General features: G+C 40.5%; 1 protein-coding gene across 21 annotated transcripts in view; it reads left to right on the forward strand.

Moving 5' to 3' along the window:
* The first annotated feature begins 389 nt into the window (after positions 1-389).
* FGGY (FGGY carbohydrate kinase domain containing) overlaps positions 390-15,750 on the forward strand; it is a 399,594-nt gene continuing 384,233 nt past the window's right edge. For 5 of the 21 annotated variants that reach the window (XM_082687710.1, XM_082687717.1, XM_082687726.1 and 2 more), the window contains exon 1: positions 391-501. The gene's annotated coding sequence lies outside the window, so the exon portion shown is untranslated. Of the gene's footprint in view, positions 502-532; positions 732-1,350; positions 1,652-15,750 lie in introns of those variants that run through there. The other 16 variants (XM_082687721.1, XM_082687718.1, XM_082687720.1 and 13 more) reach the window with 10 other exon arrangements.

The raw sequence follows: 15,750 nt of genomic DNA on the forward strand, positions 1-15,750 counted from the left end.
GCCACAGGATTGGATGGGTAAATTCATTTAAAGTATCAGAAACAAGACCTCGCATAAAATAAGCATTCAGAAAATATTACTTTTATTAATTATATCCGCCTAAAACAGTCTTGGAGTTCAGCAAATGGTCGGGAAGAGGTCATAGGATACACACTCGACACGCACACATACATACACACACGCGCGCAACAGAGGCTGCAGAGTTTGCGCGGGTGAGCTAGGTGCCTTTAAAAGTACTAGAGGTGGGAGGAGCCACGGCAGGCTGCAGTCCACGCCCCCAGCCGGCGGAGCCAGGCCGGGGGCGGGCACGCAGGCCAATCGCCGGAACCGTTCAAAGGACCAATCAGGGCGCGTTTTACAAGGGTCGCGCCCGGCGGAGGCGGGGCCGGGGGCGGGGCCCAGCCTCAGTCGCCCTCGGGGACCGCCCAACCCCACGCGGTGCAGCTCGGTGCGGCCACCTGCAGAGCCCCGCTAGCTAAAATGTAATTTCAGATTGGACAAGTAAGTGACCCTCCTCCCAGTCCCACGTGTGCAGTAGGGGCTTTTGCAGGCGCGCAGGCTCATAGCGCCCACGTTCTCCAGCCCGAGAGCGCACCGGGCCCCAGCTTCCCTCCCCTTTCCCGCAGTCGCCGCCTCTTCCTGCTCGCCCTCCGCCTCCAGCCGCTAAAGTCTCGTGCCAGCCCAGCCTCGGCCCCCCGAGACGAAGTAGAGTTCCCTGTGTCCTTTCCTGGGTGAGGCTTCCGGCTACTCACGGCAAGGGTCGGCCTCTACTGCATCCCCCAGGGCTGCGTTTGAGATGTCGGGAACCCGGGGTTCTCTGCCATTCCTGTCCAGTTAACTGTGTTCGCTCCCCCTTTTCCTCACTCTTTCCTATCCTCCGGGCCCTTATTTTAGGATATTTTTTCCCAGGCAGTTTGGAACTTTTAATAAAAATCTGGCTACCTAAAGGATTGTAAAGGCCAGTGCTGCTTGTAACTTCAAAAGCTTTCAGCAGCTTGTGGTAATGTTTGAGGTGCATTTTAGTTTAGATGGTGTAACGCTGTTTGGTTACAGCTATCCTGGGTAGGAAAGGCCTAAGCTTATCTTTCCCTTTTAATTCATTTCCCTTCTTTGAAGGATTGACGAGATGCAAAAATGGTGAATTTCCCTAATCGTTGGCTCTTCTCCATGAGAGCACTTCTCAAATCTTAACTAATTTTGTCCCTAAATGAAAGGGTCAGTCATTACCAAGATATGGAAGGGCATTAGGTTAATTTTTTTAAAATAGGAGATCTGGAGGGAGGAAGTGATTACACTTTTGAATTGCAAATTAGTAAGAAAGAAGGCACGTCTTCTCTACGTTTGTGACTCTTACACAGATGGTACAGTTATGCTTTGTTTTGCTTGCGTTTCTCCTTTTTTTAAATGATCCACCAAACGCATATCCTGATTTTTTTTTTTTTTTTTTAACTTTTTATGTTGCCAGCTGGGTCTTGCAGCCTTCTGGTTGCCTCCTGGTCTTCTGGGAGTCTCCTGTTAATGAGGCTCTCTGCCTGGCTCTTGGCCTGATGATCACTGGCCTGGCTCTTGGTGGGATCAGCTGAGGAGGACCTGCTTGTGGGAGGCCCAGAGGACTGTTGATGAAGGATGATGGGGGAACTGACCAGAGAGGGTGAGAAGGGCCTGGAGATTGATTTTGAGGGGAAGGGAGCTTGGGAGCCTCCCTTGCTGGATTTGGAAATCAAAACATGTGTATTAGGAGAAGGGAATAACCCTGAGGGTGGAGATCTGTGTCTTTCTGGATGAAATTAAGAAGTTTACTGGGAGGAGACTGGGCCTTCTTCCAGGCTGTGTTAATTTTTGCTGTGGGCCTTGTCTTTTCCTGGAATCTGGTTCCGTTTCCCTAACCTTTCACTTAGTTCAAATCACAGTCAATTACCAGCTGGTTTTGAAAACAGTTTGAGGTAATGAATCTTGCCCAGCCAGAGTGGGGACCCCTGGCCTCCTGCCAGGGGATTTGAAATAATCATTTTACCAGCATGTACTACAATCATTTAACCTCCCCTGCCCATCTCTTTATTAGAAGAAATACAGGATCAATCCAGGTGGTGATGTAAGGGGTCATCCAAACCTGTTCATTCATTCATTTGTTCACTAATCTTGTGCTGTGTATTCTGAGCCTGGTACTGTGGCAGGTTCTGGGAAAGGAAAGATGAGCAAGACTTGGTCTCCACTTTTATTCTTTCACTCAGTCTGCTTCTGTTTAATCTGATGAGGGAGATTATACCATACCAAGATGACCAAGATGAGTGCCATTGCAAGATATGCGGGAAATTCTCAGGAACTGGGAGAAGTGCAAATAGCCCGGTGTGGAGTTTTGTGGAAAACTTCCCTGGAGGAGATAATGCTGTGAGCAGAATTTTGAAGCCTCAGTTTAAGTGAGCTGGGAAATGACAAAGGGGGTTATTTGACTTGGGAACAGTGTGTGCAAAACTCTACAACCTGGCCCGTTGTTGACTAGTGTGGCTGAATAGGTTAGGATGAGATGGGAAATCACCAGAAAGAAAGCTGGGGAAAGTGAAAAGGCCAGATCAGGGAGGGTCAGGTGAGGCATAGTAAGGGAGTTTGAGCATCAGGAGCTGTCTGAAGTGACATGGATTTGTGTTGTGTTTTAGAAAGTTAATTCTGGCTGCAGGGTGGAAAGAGAATTGGAGAGGTGCAGACTGGGAAGAGACTTTTATAGTACAGATGAGAGATGGGTTAGGGTAATAGTTCTGGGACTGGACAGAGAGAGAGAGATGAGAATACCGTTGACCCTAGAACATGGGCTTGAATACAGGTCAACTTCTACGTGGATTTTTTACGTAGATATATTTACTCTTCCTTAGGATTTTTGTAACTTTTTTTCCTCAAACTAACTTTATGATAAGAATACAGTATATTATACGTATAACATACAAACTGTGTGTTAATCGACCTCATGTTTTGGATAAGGTTTCTCATCAAAAGTAGGCTATTAGAAAGTTAAGTTTTGGGGGAGTCAAAAGTTATATACAGATTTTTGACATTTTTGACATTGCAGGAGGTCATTGCCTCTAGCCCCTGCTAGAGGTTGGCTGTGGAATTATTAGGAATTAACTACTGATTGAAGGTACCGTGTGGAGAAAGAATGTAGCAGTTAGCCTACCATCCAGGAAAAGGCATTCCCAGCTGGGGCTTTTTTCAACAGCTTTACTGAGGTGTGCTTGACATACAGTAAACTGTATATGTTTAAAATGTCTAACACGAGATGTTTTGACATATGTAGGTATCTGTGAAACTATCATCACAATTAAGATAAAGAACACTTTTAATACCCATACAGATTTCTCATGCTCCTTTATAATCCCTCCCTCCCTGGTTATTTCACACCCAATACCCTTCAGGAACAGTGATCTGCTTTTTGCCACTAGAAATTATTTAATATAGGCGTCATACCTGTGGTGTCATACAATATATATCTCTTTTTGCATGGTGGCTTTTCATCTTAGGATCCCATGGTGAGTGTGCACACAGAGTTCATTTCATTTATTTTTAAATTTTATTTATTTATTTATTTAAGATTTTATTTGACAGGCAGAGATCACAAGCAGGCAGAGAGGCCATCGGAGAGAGAGGAGGAAGCAGGCTCCCCGCCAAGCAGAGAGCCCGATGCGGAGCTCCATCCCAGGACCCTGGGATCATGACCTGAGCCGAAGGCAGAGGCTTTAACCCACTAAGCCACGCAGGGGCCCCATTCCTTTTATACATTGTATGGCTATATCGTGTAGTTTATTTACCTGTTGATGGGTTTTGGGATTATTTGCTGCTTTTTGGCTATTGTCAGTAAAGCTGCCATGACAATTCATATACATATATATCTTTCTGTGGGTGGGTGCTTTCATTACTCTTGGTTAAATACCTAGAAGTGGAATGGCTAGTTCATATGGTAGGTATATGTTTAACTTTTTAAAAAACTGTATTTCTCTCTCTTTTTTTTTAAGATTTTATTTATTTATCTGACAGAGATCACAAGTAGGCAGAGAGGCAGGCATTGAGAGAGGGGGAAACAGGCTCCTTACTGAGCAGGGAGCTTGATGCAGGGCTCAGTTTTAGGACCCCGAGATCATGACCCAAGCTGAAGGCAGAGGCTTAACCCACTGAGCTACCCAGGCATCCCTAAGAAACTGTATTTCTAAAGTGCTGTGCCTTTTTTTTTTTTTTTTTTTTTAAAGATTTCATCCACCCATTTGACAGAGATCATAAGCAGGCAGAGGCAGGCAGAGAGGAAGGGAAGCAGGCCCCCTGCTGAGCAGAGAGCCTGGTGCGGGGCTTGATCCCAGGACCCCTAGATCATGACCTGAACTGAAGGCAGCGGCTTAACCCACTGAGCCACCCAGGTGCCCTTGTGCTGTGCCATTTTAATTCCCCTCACTGGTGTATGAAACTTGTGATGACTCCAGTACCAGGTGTGGTCTCTTTTTTAAAATTTTAGCCATTCTAATAATGTGGAGTCCTTTTTTCAGGGGTTTTAATGTACATTCTCCTAATGACTGATATTTTCAAGCTTCCTGTCATGTGCTTACTTGCCCATATATATATCACATGATTTCCTGGATGAGGTATTTGTGAAATCTTTTGTCCATTTGTTAAAAAAAAAAAGAAAAAGCTCTTTGTTTTTCTGAGTTTTGAGAGCTTTTGTATGTATTCATTACAAGTTCTTTACTTCACCTGTAATTTGCAAATATTTTCTCGACGTTATGACTTGGCTTTTCATTTTCTTAACAGTATCTTTTCATAAACAGGGTCCTCCATTTTGGTGAAGCTTAATTTGTCAGTTTGTAATTTTGATGATGTCTGTTTTATCAATTTATTCTTTCATGGATCACGGTTTTGGTAATTGTGTCTAAGAAGTCATGACTAGTCTGAGCGCTCAAATATTTTCTTCTGTTTTTTTAAGAAGCTTCATTGTTTTTGTTTTACATTAAATCCACAATCCATTTTGAGTTATTTTAAGTTAATCCGTAACACTAGATATGGAACAGAGTTGATTTTTTCCCATGTGTCATTATTCCAGCACCATTTGCTGAAAAGCCTATCCTTTCTTTGTTGAATTGCCTTTGTGCCTTCGGCTAAAATCAATTGACTACGGATACATATGGGCCCATTTCTGAATGTTTTATTTGGTTGTTGTAATCTTTTCATCTGTTTTAATCCCAGTATCATAATCTTGATGACTATAGCTTTGTAAAAAGTAGTGAAGTCAGGTAGAATAGATCCTTCATCTTTAAATGTTGTTTGGTGATTCTAAGTCCATTACATTTCCATATTAATTTCACAAGTCATTTTGTCAATTTCAGAAAAATGGACCATTTAGATTTTAATTGGAATTTCAGTGAATCTCTACCTTAATTTGGGGGCAAATTGACATCCTAGAGATTGAGTGTTCTGATGCATGGACAGTATATCTATTTAGTTACTTAGGTCTTAATTTTTCTCAGCAATGTCTTGCAGCTTTCATTAGTTAGGTCTTGTACATCTTTGTCAGGTTATCTGTAGGTATTTCATATTTCCTGATGCCATTGTAAATGTAATTATCTTTTAAAATTTAACTTCTAGTTTGTGGCTATTTGTGTATTGATCACATATCCTACAGTCTTGCTCAACTACTTGTCTGCTCTAAGAGCTTTTTACAGATGCCATCAGATTTCCTATGTAGGTGATCATGTTATTTGTAAATAAATAACAATTTATGTCTTCCTTTCAGTGTGGATGCCTTCTGTTTCATTTTCTTGATATAGTGCACTGGCTAGAACCACTACTCTTGCAAGGAAGTGATGAGGGCAGACACCTTGTCTTGTTTTTGATCTTAGGGAGAAACATTTTTTTCATCATTAACTATGGTGTATGATATTAGTTGAACATATTTTGCGGATGTCTTTTAGGAAGGTTTAGGAAGTTCCTGTCTATACCTTCTTTGCTGAGACATTTTTTTTTTTTTTTTTTTAGTGAAGAATAAATGTTGTATATTGTTGGTTGCTTTTTTTTTTTTTGAAGATTTTATTTATTTATTTGACACAGAAAGAGGTCACAAGTAGGCAGAGAGGCAGGCAGAGAGAGAGGGGGAAGCAGGCACCCTGCTGAGCAGGGAACCCAAAGCAGGGCTCAATCCTAGGACCCTGGGATCATGATCCAACTGGAAGGCAGAGGCTTAACCCACTGAGCCACCCAGGCACCCCAGTTGTTTTTTTTTGTTGTTGTTGTTTTGTTTTGTTTTGTTTTTGTTAAGATCTTTTTAACCTCAATATGATGAGTTACGTTCATTGATTATTTATTTATTTATTTACTTATTTATTTATTTTTAAACGTAAAACGTCTTCCTAAGATAAATCCCACTTGGTCAGTACCTTTTATCCTTTTTATGTTTAGTTGGCTTCTGTTTGCTAAAATTTTAAGAATTTCTGCATCTGTGTTAATGGTGAATATTGACATAGTGTTCTTACCTTGTCTTTTAAGTTTTGTTATCAAGATAATTCTGGCCTCATAAAATAAGTTGGTAAATGTTTCCTCCAACTCAATTTTTTGGAAGAGTTTATATAGAATTGGTGTATTTCTTGCTTAAATGTTTGATGGAATTCACCTATGAAGCCATCTAGGCGAGGAGTTAGTTTGTTTATTTTTTTGTGGAGAAGAGGGAGTATTCAATTGATTTAATGATATAAGACTATTGAGATCATCTTTTTCTCCTTGAGTGAGGTTTGATAGTTTCTGTATTTTAAGGAATTTGTACATATCTAAATTGCTCATGATAATCCTTCATTAGCATTTTAATATCTATAGAATCTGTTGTGATTTCATCTCCCTTATTCCTAATGTTGTTATCTTCTCTCTTTATTTTCCTGATCATTTTGTCCAGAAATTTATTAATTTTATTGTTCTCAAAAAATAGCTTTTGGTTTTATTTATCTTCTATATTCTTTTTTTTTTAACTTAATGATTTCTCTTCTTAAATTTATTATTTCCTTTCTTCTGCCAACTTTGAGATCCTTTAACTCTGCTCTGATTTCTTAAGGTGGATAATTAAGATTATTTATTTGAGATGACTTTTCTAATAGGCATTTGATGCTATAAATTTATTGGTTCAGGTGCATCTTATGACTTTTGCTACATGTTTATTTTCATTCAGTTAAAGTACTTTCTGTTTTTTAAATGTCTTCTTTGATCCATGTGTTAGATAGAAGTGTGTTACTCAGTTTCCAAATATTTGAGGACTTTATACTCATCTTTTTATTATGATTTGTAATTATGTTGTGGTCACAGAAGGTACTTTGGTATGATTTGAATCCTTTTATCTTCTTGAAACTTGTTTTATGGCCCAGAATGTGGTGTGTCTTGGTAAATGTTTGATGTATACTTGAAAAGAATGTGTGTTCTGCTCTTGTTGGGTAGAGTGCGTTTTACATATCAATTATGACAGCCATATTGACCATGGTATATTACATCGTAACTTGCTGATTTTGTGTTATGTACTGTATCAGTTATTGAGATAATAGTATTATCTCTGAGGATAGTTGTGGATATATGCATTTCTCTTTGCAGTTCTATCAGATTTTGCTTTATGTATTCTATGCAGTGTTATTATGTGTGTTAATATTTAGGATTGTTGAGTTATCTTGGTGAATCATCCCCTTTTTTATTTCTTAATTTCTGATAATATTCTTTGCTCTGAAATCTACTTAGTTATTATATATATATAGTTATATATATATAATATTTTTGCTCTGAAATCTACTTAGTATGATAATGATTGAGCTTTCTTTTGAATGCTATTTAATGGCATATCTTTCTTCTTTTTACTTTTGACTTGTGTGTTTCTTATGTGTAAAATGGGTTTCTTGTAGCCAGCATATAGTTATACTGGGTAACTAAGTAGAGCTTGATAATCTCTGTGTTTTAATTGGAGGCATTTAGACTATATTTGATATAATTATTCATATGGTTTGTTTTAAATACACCATCTAGCTTTTTTTTTTTTTCTTTTCTATTTGTTCCATCTGTTCTTTGTTCTTTTTATTCCCTTTTTCTGCCTTCTTTTGGATTAGTTTTTTTATAATTTCATTTTTTTCCTCCTATATTGCCTTATTAGACATAACTTCTTCTTTTGGTATTATTTTAATGGTTGCTTTAGGGTTTATAGTATACATCTTTAATTTATTAGAGTCAACTTTCAAGTGAGATTATACTACTTAACATATAATATAAGAACCCTATAACAGTATGTTTATAATTCTTGCCTCCTAGCCTTTGTGCTACTGTGTTTTATGTAGTACATTTTACTTCCACATAAGTTTAAGCCCCACTATATGTGGTTATTATTTTAGTTTTAAGCAGTCAGTTATCTTTTTAAGACATTCAAGTAATTTTTAGAAAGTATATGTACCCACATATTTACCCTTGTGGCCTTCATTCCATTTTATAGATCCAGATTTTCATGTGCTGACATTTTCCTCTCTGCTTCTTGTGGGGATTTCTGCTGGCGATGCATTTTTTCATCTTTTCTATGTCTGAATTAGTCTTTATTAAAGCTTGAGTTTTGAAAGTTTTTTTCCGCAAGGTAGAGAATTTTAGATATGAAGTTTTTTCTTTCAGTATTTCAAAGATCTTACTCTACTGTCTCCTAGTTTAAATTATTATTTCTGATGAGAAATCTGTTGCCCTTCTCATATGTTTCTTTCTTTTGTGCATATTGTTGCCACCCTTTCCCCTAAGCTACTTTTAAGATTTTTCTTTATCATTGGTTTTGAACAATTTGGATATGATTTTCTTGGGTTAGTTTTCTTCGTATTTCTTGTGCTTAGGGTTCATTGATATTCTTGAATCTATGGGTTTATAGTTTTCATCAAATTTGGAAGATTTGTGGCCAATATATTTTCAAATATTGCTCCTGAAATCTTTGTTCTTTCCTTCTGGGATTCCCATTTCACATATAGTATGCCATTTGAAGTTTTTCCACAGCTCACTGATGGCTGTTTATTTTTGAAAAATCTTTTCTCTCTTTTTGTCAGTGGATAGTGTCTGTTACTGTATTTTGAAGGTCACTAATCCTTTCTTCTGTATTGTCCCATTCTATACAGTTTTCTATCACAGACATCTTAGTTGTCATTTTTAGCATTTCAGCCTGAGTCTTTTATATCTTCCATGTCTGAACTTTCAAGTTCAATCTCTTCTCTAGCTTTCTGAACATATGAAATACAAGTATCATAGCTGTTTTAATATCTGTGTCTACTAATTCTATCAAATATGTCAATTCTAGGTCAGTGCCCATTGCTTTTTCTCATTTTGGTTAGTCTTTTCCTTCATCTTTGTGTGTCTGGTTAATTTTGATTGAATAGCAGACATTATCTACTTTACCTTGTTTGGTGCTAGATATTTTTGTAACTTTATAAATACCCTCAAACTTTATTCTGGGGCATGTGTGAGGTATTAGGAAACCATTGGATTCTTTTGAGTCTTGCTTTAAGCTTTGTTAGGTGGGACCAGGGCTAATCCTTCCTCACTGCTGAGGTAAAACTCTTCTATGTACTATACCCAGTGACAAGGTTTTCCACTGTGGCTGGTGTGAATAGGTACTATTCATGGTGCTATGTGAAGTTGTTCACTCTGGGAGCCTCTGGCTCAGATGGTTTCTTCACATGCATACAGTGGTTGGTATTCTACTGAATACTTGAGGAGCACCCTTTGCAGTTCTCTGGAGTTCTCCCTCTGTGCAACTCTCTCCTTTCTTGTACTCTGCCCCAAGAAATCTAACCTGTTTTCTGTAAACTCCTGGCTCTGTCTCCTCCATTCAGGGAGACTGTAGGGCTTGGCTGATTTCTGCCTCTGTGCCATAGTCCCACACATTAAGCTTGAGCCAATTCAGGACACTTCATTTTCCCCCACACTGAACTTCATTGCCTAATGTCCAGTGTCCTGAGAACCTTTGTTTCCTATATTTTGTTTCCTTTTGTGTGTGTGTGTTGGGGTGGGGGAGTGGTTTACATGACTGAAATGTATTTTCTCACAGTTCTGGAAGCTTGTTTCCTTTTTTTTTTTTTTAAGTTGTTTTTAGTGGGAGGGTAAATACAGTTCCTGTAACTCCATCTTGGCTAGCAGTAGAGGTCTTCAACTTCAACTTCAATTTCTGAAGAAAATTTAAAGAAGGGACTATTTGAGGGTGTGAGGAAGGGATTTTGAAGTATCCAGGCATCAGCAATAATAGGACCACTTATTTCTTAAGGCCCAAAAGGGCACAATCCAGGAAGTAGATCAAAAGGAAACAAGACACCCTCCAATTAGGATAATTTTCAGTAATCGAACTATTTAAGGAGAATGTGGGCCTCCCGAATCATCCCTAGGGCTAATAACAATAGGATTGTTCTATCTTTCTATTTAAAGGGGCAAGGTGTTGGGGTGCCTGGGTGGCTCAGTGGGTTAAGCCTCTGCTTTTGGCTCAGGTCATGATCTCAGGGTCCTGGGATCAAGCCTTGAATTGGGCTCTCTGCTCAGCGGGGAGCCTGCTTTGCCCTCTCTCTGTGCCTGCCTCTCTGTCTACTTGTGATCTCTCTCTGTCCAATAAATAAATAAATACAATCTTTAAAAAAAATAAAATAAGGGGGCAAGGTGAGGAATGGTTACCAGAATCCCAGAGGAGTAACTATGTGTGGAGAGCTGCCTTTAGAGGATTCAGCACCTTTGTTCAAGAGATAAGGTAGTTCAGTTCATCTCTGAGCAAAGGGAGTCCTGACCTTACTCTCCTTCCTCCTTGAAGCTGGTGCTCTCATTGTCCAACCCCAACTAGAGGACAGAGGAGGATTGAAGTGCCTGGAAATCCCAACTATAGTCCCTGGGACACAGGGTAGGCAGGAAAGGGTTTGAGTAGGTAGTGTAGGGAGGAAGAGAAGCTGAGAATAACTGCATGGGAGTCATGATAACCTCCAGATGCCCAGCTAAGTAGCCCAGTGGTTGGTGGTGCCGCTCACTGAGAGAGAGGAGAGAAGGGAATAGTATATCTCGGAGAAGTAGGTTTGACATGCAAGGGAGAAATGATGAAATTTCCTTCCCGAATGAGACATACTTCTCTCAGGAGACTTCTATAACAACCCTTCTCCCCCACTCCAACCTATCATCTTAAATTATTGACGAGGTCTGTATCAATATGGAGGAAGCACGAGTTCAAACAGCGGGTACATATACAGTGATGTATGTGTGAGGTAGGTTTAGGGAGACTAGAGAAATGAGGTAGAAATCATTCAGGCTCAATGTGTTACCAGCTCCTTGGCCATCCAGATTTGGGTCTCTGGTTACAGACCAGGCTGTTGGCTGAGTAGCTTGCATTCTGCTCAGCTGGCCACAGGATGGAGAGTTTAAAAAAGGACTCCGTTACTGGTGGGTTGTGGGGGATGAAGGCTGAGAGGAAGATGCTCTATAAAATTGTGATTTCAGCGGACTAATCTTGGTGTGGTTCACCAAATTCTGGGATTATAGAATTTCTCACCAACTTTGATGTTTGAATGAGGCTACTCTTAGAATGTATAGAAGTATTGTGTGGCGTGGAGGAAGGGGCATAGGATTGAAGTCCTTCTCTGGTTTTTATTGGCTCTGTGACGGCGGCTAAGTAACCCAAGTGCACAGAACCTTAGTTATCCTATTTCTAAGCATGGACCCCTCTAGGGTGTTGGGAAGAATAGCAAGCCCGTGTCCTAAGTCACTGGTACCGTGCCTGGCACAGAGTAAGTGCTCCTAAGAAGTTTACTGATCCAAGATGAGGCTTGAATCAAAACACATACAAGAAACATCTGGACTCGTGTGAAGATATATACTGATAAAGCATCGGTCGCACTAATTTTAGGGACTTAGTAGGAGAAGACGGGTACTAGATGAGGGCTCCCTCAGAACCCTCCATCATAGTTTGTGAAGATATTTGAGCTCCCTTTCCTTTTTCCCCCGAACAGATTATTCTGATATTAGTGTCAGAGATTGGATATTGGGCTGAATGGGCCCCTGATTTGTCCTGGTGTTTGTCGCATCCCGGGGGGCGTTCTCCAGACAGATGGAGACCTATGTGCTTACTGTGTGCTCTCAGTCCACTTACCTTGGCTCTGCACAATGTCATATGGGAACACGAGAGTCTGAAGATCCTTCTTGTGAAGTGTATCAAGTGTGCCTCATCCCTTTTATTTTAGAAAAAGCCAGGGCATGGGTGAGCCGTTATAGGAACCAGAAATCTATAGCATGGAGGAAGATGACCAATAGGAGGTCACAAGAATCATCTCAAAGCATTTGAAGGGCTAGTTTACCTAAAAGGGATTAGGTAGTTTGGATGATCCTGTGATTACAAGAATGAGGTGTGGAGGGTGGGAACCATGCACAACGAGTTCCACTCCATATTAGGAAGATCTTCCTTATTATTACCGTAATAGGTGCTTCTTGTGAAAATGGGGGCAGTGGAGAGAGGCATTTAGAGATAGCCCTCCAAGTTTCCATGACCTTTCTTTTCCCTGGGTGTCCCTGTGGGAAGCCGGAGTTTGTGTGTTCTTTCTGAATCTCGTCTGTTAGGTCTTTATAGGATGCTTTGGCTGTCCTGCTGCAGCGTGGGTCAGGATCGCTGGAGGGCCTCTGTGGCACTGGCCTTGGAGCTGCACTCCCAGAGTTTTGGCATCCCTAGATCTGGGCTGGAGCCTGAGAATTTGCATTTCTAGTGCCTTCCCTGGTGATGCTGACGTTGTTCTGTTGGAGATCACAGTTTGAGAACCTCTTACAGTCTTCTTAAAAAAAAAAAAAGTACAAATGGGGTCATACTGGCATCTTGAAGAACTTGCTCTTTTATTTAATAACATATCAGTAGCGTTTTTCTTCAGCTCCTCCTCACTGGTTTTAATAGCTGCTTATGTGTAGGTTTTAGCAAGTCCCCTATTCATAAACAGTTAATTTGTTTCCAGAGTTTTTATGACTGTGCTCTTGCCTTGATAAAAACATGTTATAATGTATATTTTTGATATCTACCTTTTGGCAATCCATAAATTCTTAGAAGTTAAACTGTTGGGTAAAAGGGTTGATTTTTTAAAATGGACAGATAGTGCCAGATTGTTTAGAAAGGCTGAACCCATTACTCTATCACTAAAAGTATGTGAAACTGCCTATTTCCCCACACTCTTGCCCAAACTGGGTAGTATCAATATTTTTCATTTTTGCCAACTTGTTACATGTAAAATTATATTGTTTTATATTGCATTTCTTCATTATTTGTGAGGCTAAAGGTTCATACGTATTCATTATATTTCTGATTCTATGAGGTGCTCATTTGTATTCTTTACATTATAGGAAAAAGGAGCAGTCTGAACAAAGGTGCCTAACCTGTATTTGAGAGACTGCTAACAGCTCCTTGGGTTGAAGTATAGGGGGTTGAGATTGGAGGGGGAAGTGGTAGGGAGGTAGGAGGATGAGGTTAGGGAGGCAGGCAGGAGCCAGAGCTTTGAGGTCCTTGGGGTTATTTTGGGAAGAAGCAGCATTGTTGTAGTCAGCAATTTCAGCTTGTCCTGTAGCTCTTGGTAATTTCAACAGGTCCTGTTTGTGAAAGGCGCTGTCCAGTTCCCCAAGTGTAAAGTTTAATCTTCAAATAACTCGTTCTTTATGCCTTTCACCTTGGACCTTAAATCCACCTGGTCATGTTTCATAAATAGGTAAACACAAGAAGAGGCCAAAGACCTCAGCCAGCTTCTGGCTGACCCTGGTCTCTGAGGAAGGAGTTTTGGAAGATTGTGCAGGGAAGGGAATTTGTTGTTCTAGCTAATACTGCCCTCAGCCTTTCCTGAGTTTGCTGATATCTGACAGCAGTCACTGAGGTTGGTGGGTTCTTCTGTTGTTTTAATTTGAGTGATTTTTTCTCAGAAAAGCCGTGGATTCCAGCCAATATGCTAATGATAATGGCCTTGCTTTGAAAGGCTGCTTAGTTCAGTAGAAAATCATTTCATAGTTAATTATGTCAGCAAATCAACAGCAGCCTCTTGGAGAAGAAAGTGACAGAGGGAGAGAAACTACACGTATATTTAAATTATGCAGAACTCAGAGGTCAGGAATTCATGTTCCAAAAAGAAGAGTCCACGTAATAATAAATCACTAAGTGTGTGTACAGTTTTCCCTGTTATGGGCTTAGCTTGGTAATTGGCATATTGGGGTTAAAATATTATAACTTAGCATTTAGAATCAGGACGCCAGTCTTCACTGTTTTTCTTTTTTTGCCATTTTTCTGCTTCCAGGACCCTGGGAGTGTGAGACCATCAGATTTATACTCTGGCTTTTAGTGAACTCATTGTAAAATGGATTTGTAGAAGATAGACGGACTCTGATGAGACCCCTGGTCTGAGGACCCTCTCTATCTTCCTTCTCCCCTCTATATACGTGCCTGGCCAAGGAGGGAGGTTGTCCTGGGGGAGGAGCGGGGTGCCACACACAGAGGAGAGGCTTGCTGATAGTGCTTCTGGAACTCTCCAGAGACTGAGTCCTTAGAGGCTATTTATTTTACAAGGTATTTGACCATTTTATACATTAAGAATCTTCCCCTCTCCCACAACCCAGTACTTTCCCTGTTATTATATTAAGATATACTGTGCCTATCAGCAGGTACAAGGAAGTAGCAGGTAGAACATTCTCGGTTAATACCTAATGTTTCTTACAGTGGCATGAATAGTGATATAAGTTGTCTTTATGAATCAGGGAGAAGCCATTTCTAATGATTGTGTGTCCAAGAAGTTTTCACAGGATAAACACAGTTGGAAGGGCCTTCTGAGTTAGCCCAGGATAAAGGCAACTTGGTTCACGTGGAAAAACCAAGTCATTTCAGGGACAGCAGTAGCAAGAGCACTGCTCCAGCTTAGACAAACCTGGATTTGAATACAGCCTCCTTCCTCTCTTGGCTTTTGTGACCCTCAACTGGAGATTGATACTTGCAGAATTTCAGCATTCCCATCTGTAACTGGGAGAAACAGCGCATGCGTCACTGGGTCTTATAAATGTGGCATCCCTTCTCCCTTTTTCTGCAGAGAGAGTAGCTTGGTAAGGCATTATAAATTATAAGGAGCTTGGGAGGCATTATTACAAATAAGGGATTCCTTTATCAGATCACAAGGATTGAAAAGAAGAGGGAGCCAGCAGTGTCGTACAGAAGAGGATGTGGGAAATGCAGTTTCATCTGCTCTTAAGGCACTCTTTGTTGTTGGAGTTTGGGGGATGTCTTCTCATGAGTCAGATTTTCCATCCATGATTTCTTTAGGACCTATGCTGTGCATTTGTCCCCAACATGGTTGGATTTGGCATTCGTGTCAGCTCTTGTGTCTTGCCTGTGTGGCTGGCGGAGAGTGGTGGTTTCGGCCCACATGCAGAACTGGCTCTGTTTTCATTCTGTGGCTGCCACATGGTGAGGCAGGCAGGGTGGTTGGATGAGTTCTGACTTCCCCGCCTTTTGGAACCCAACTTTGAATTAAAAGAATAGCCAGCCTTTCTGCTGTTAATACTGTATACCTCCTTGAATCACTTGGTGCTTGTATTTGAAAAGGGACGTATAGTGAAGATCTTCAGCATCCTGAAAAATCCCATGTCTGATCTAGTGGTTGGAACAGTGGAGAAAACAGTCAATTGGTACTTCCTTTTCTAGCCATCATCTCTGCATTTTGTGGGGAAAGGTGGTCCTGGAATAGGATGCTTGGCCCTGGGAGTGTG

The sequence above is a fragment of the Mustela nivalis genome (genome assembly GCF_964662115.1).
Source record: "Mustela nivalis genome assembly, chromosome: 10".
Taxonomy (NCBI): Eukaryota; Metazoa; Chordata; class Mammalia; order Carnivora; family Mustelidae; genus Mustela; species Mustela nivalis.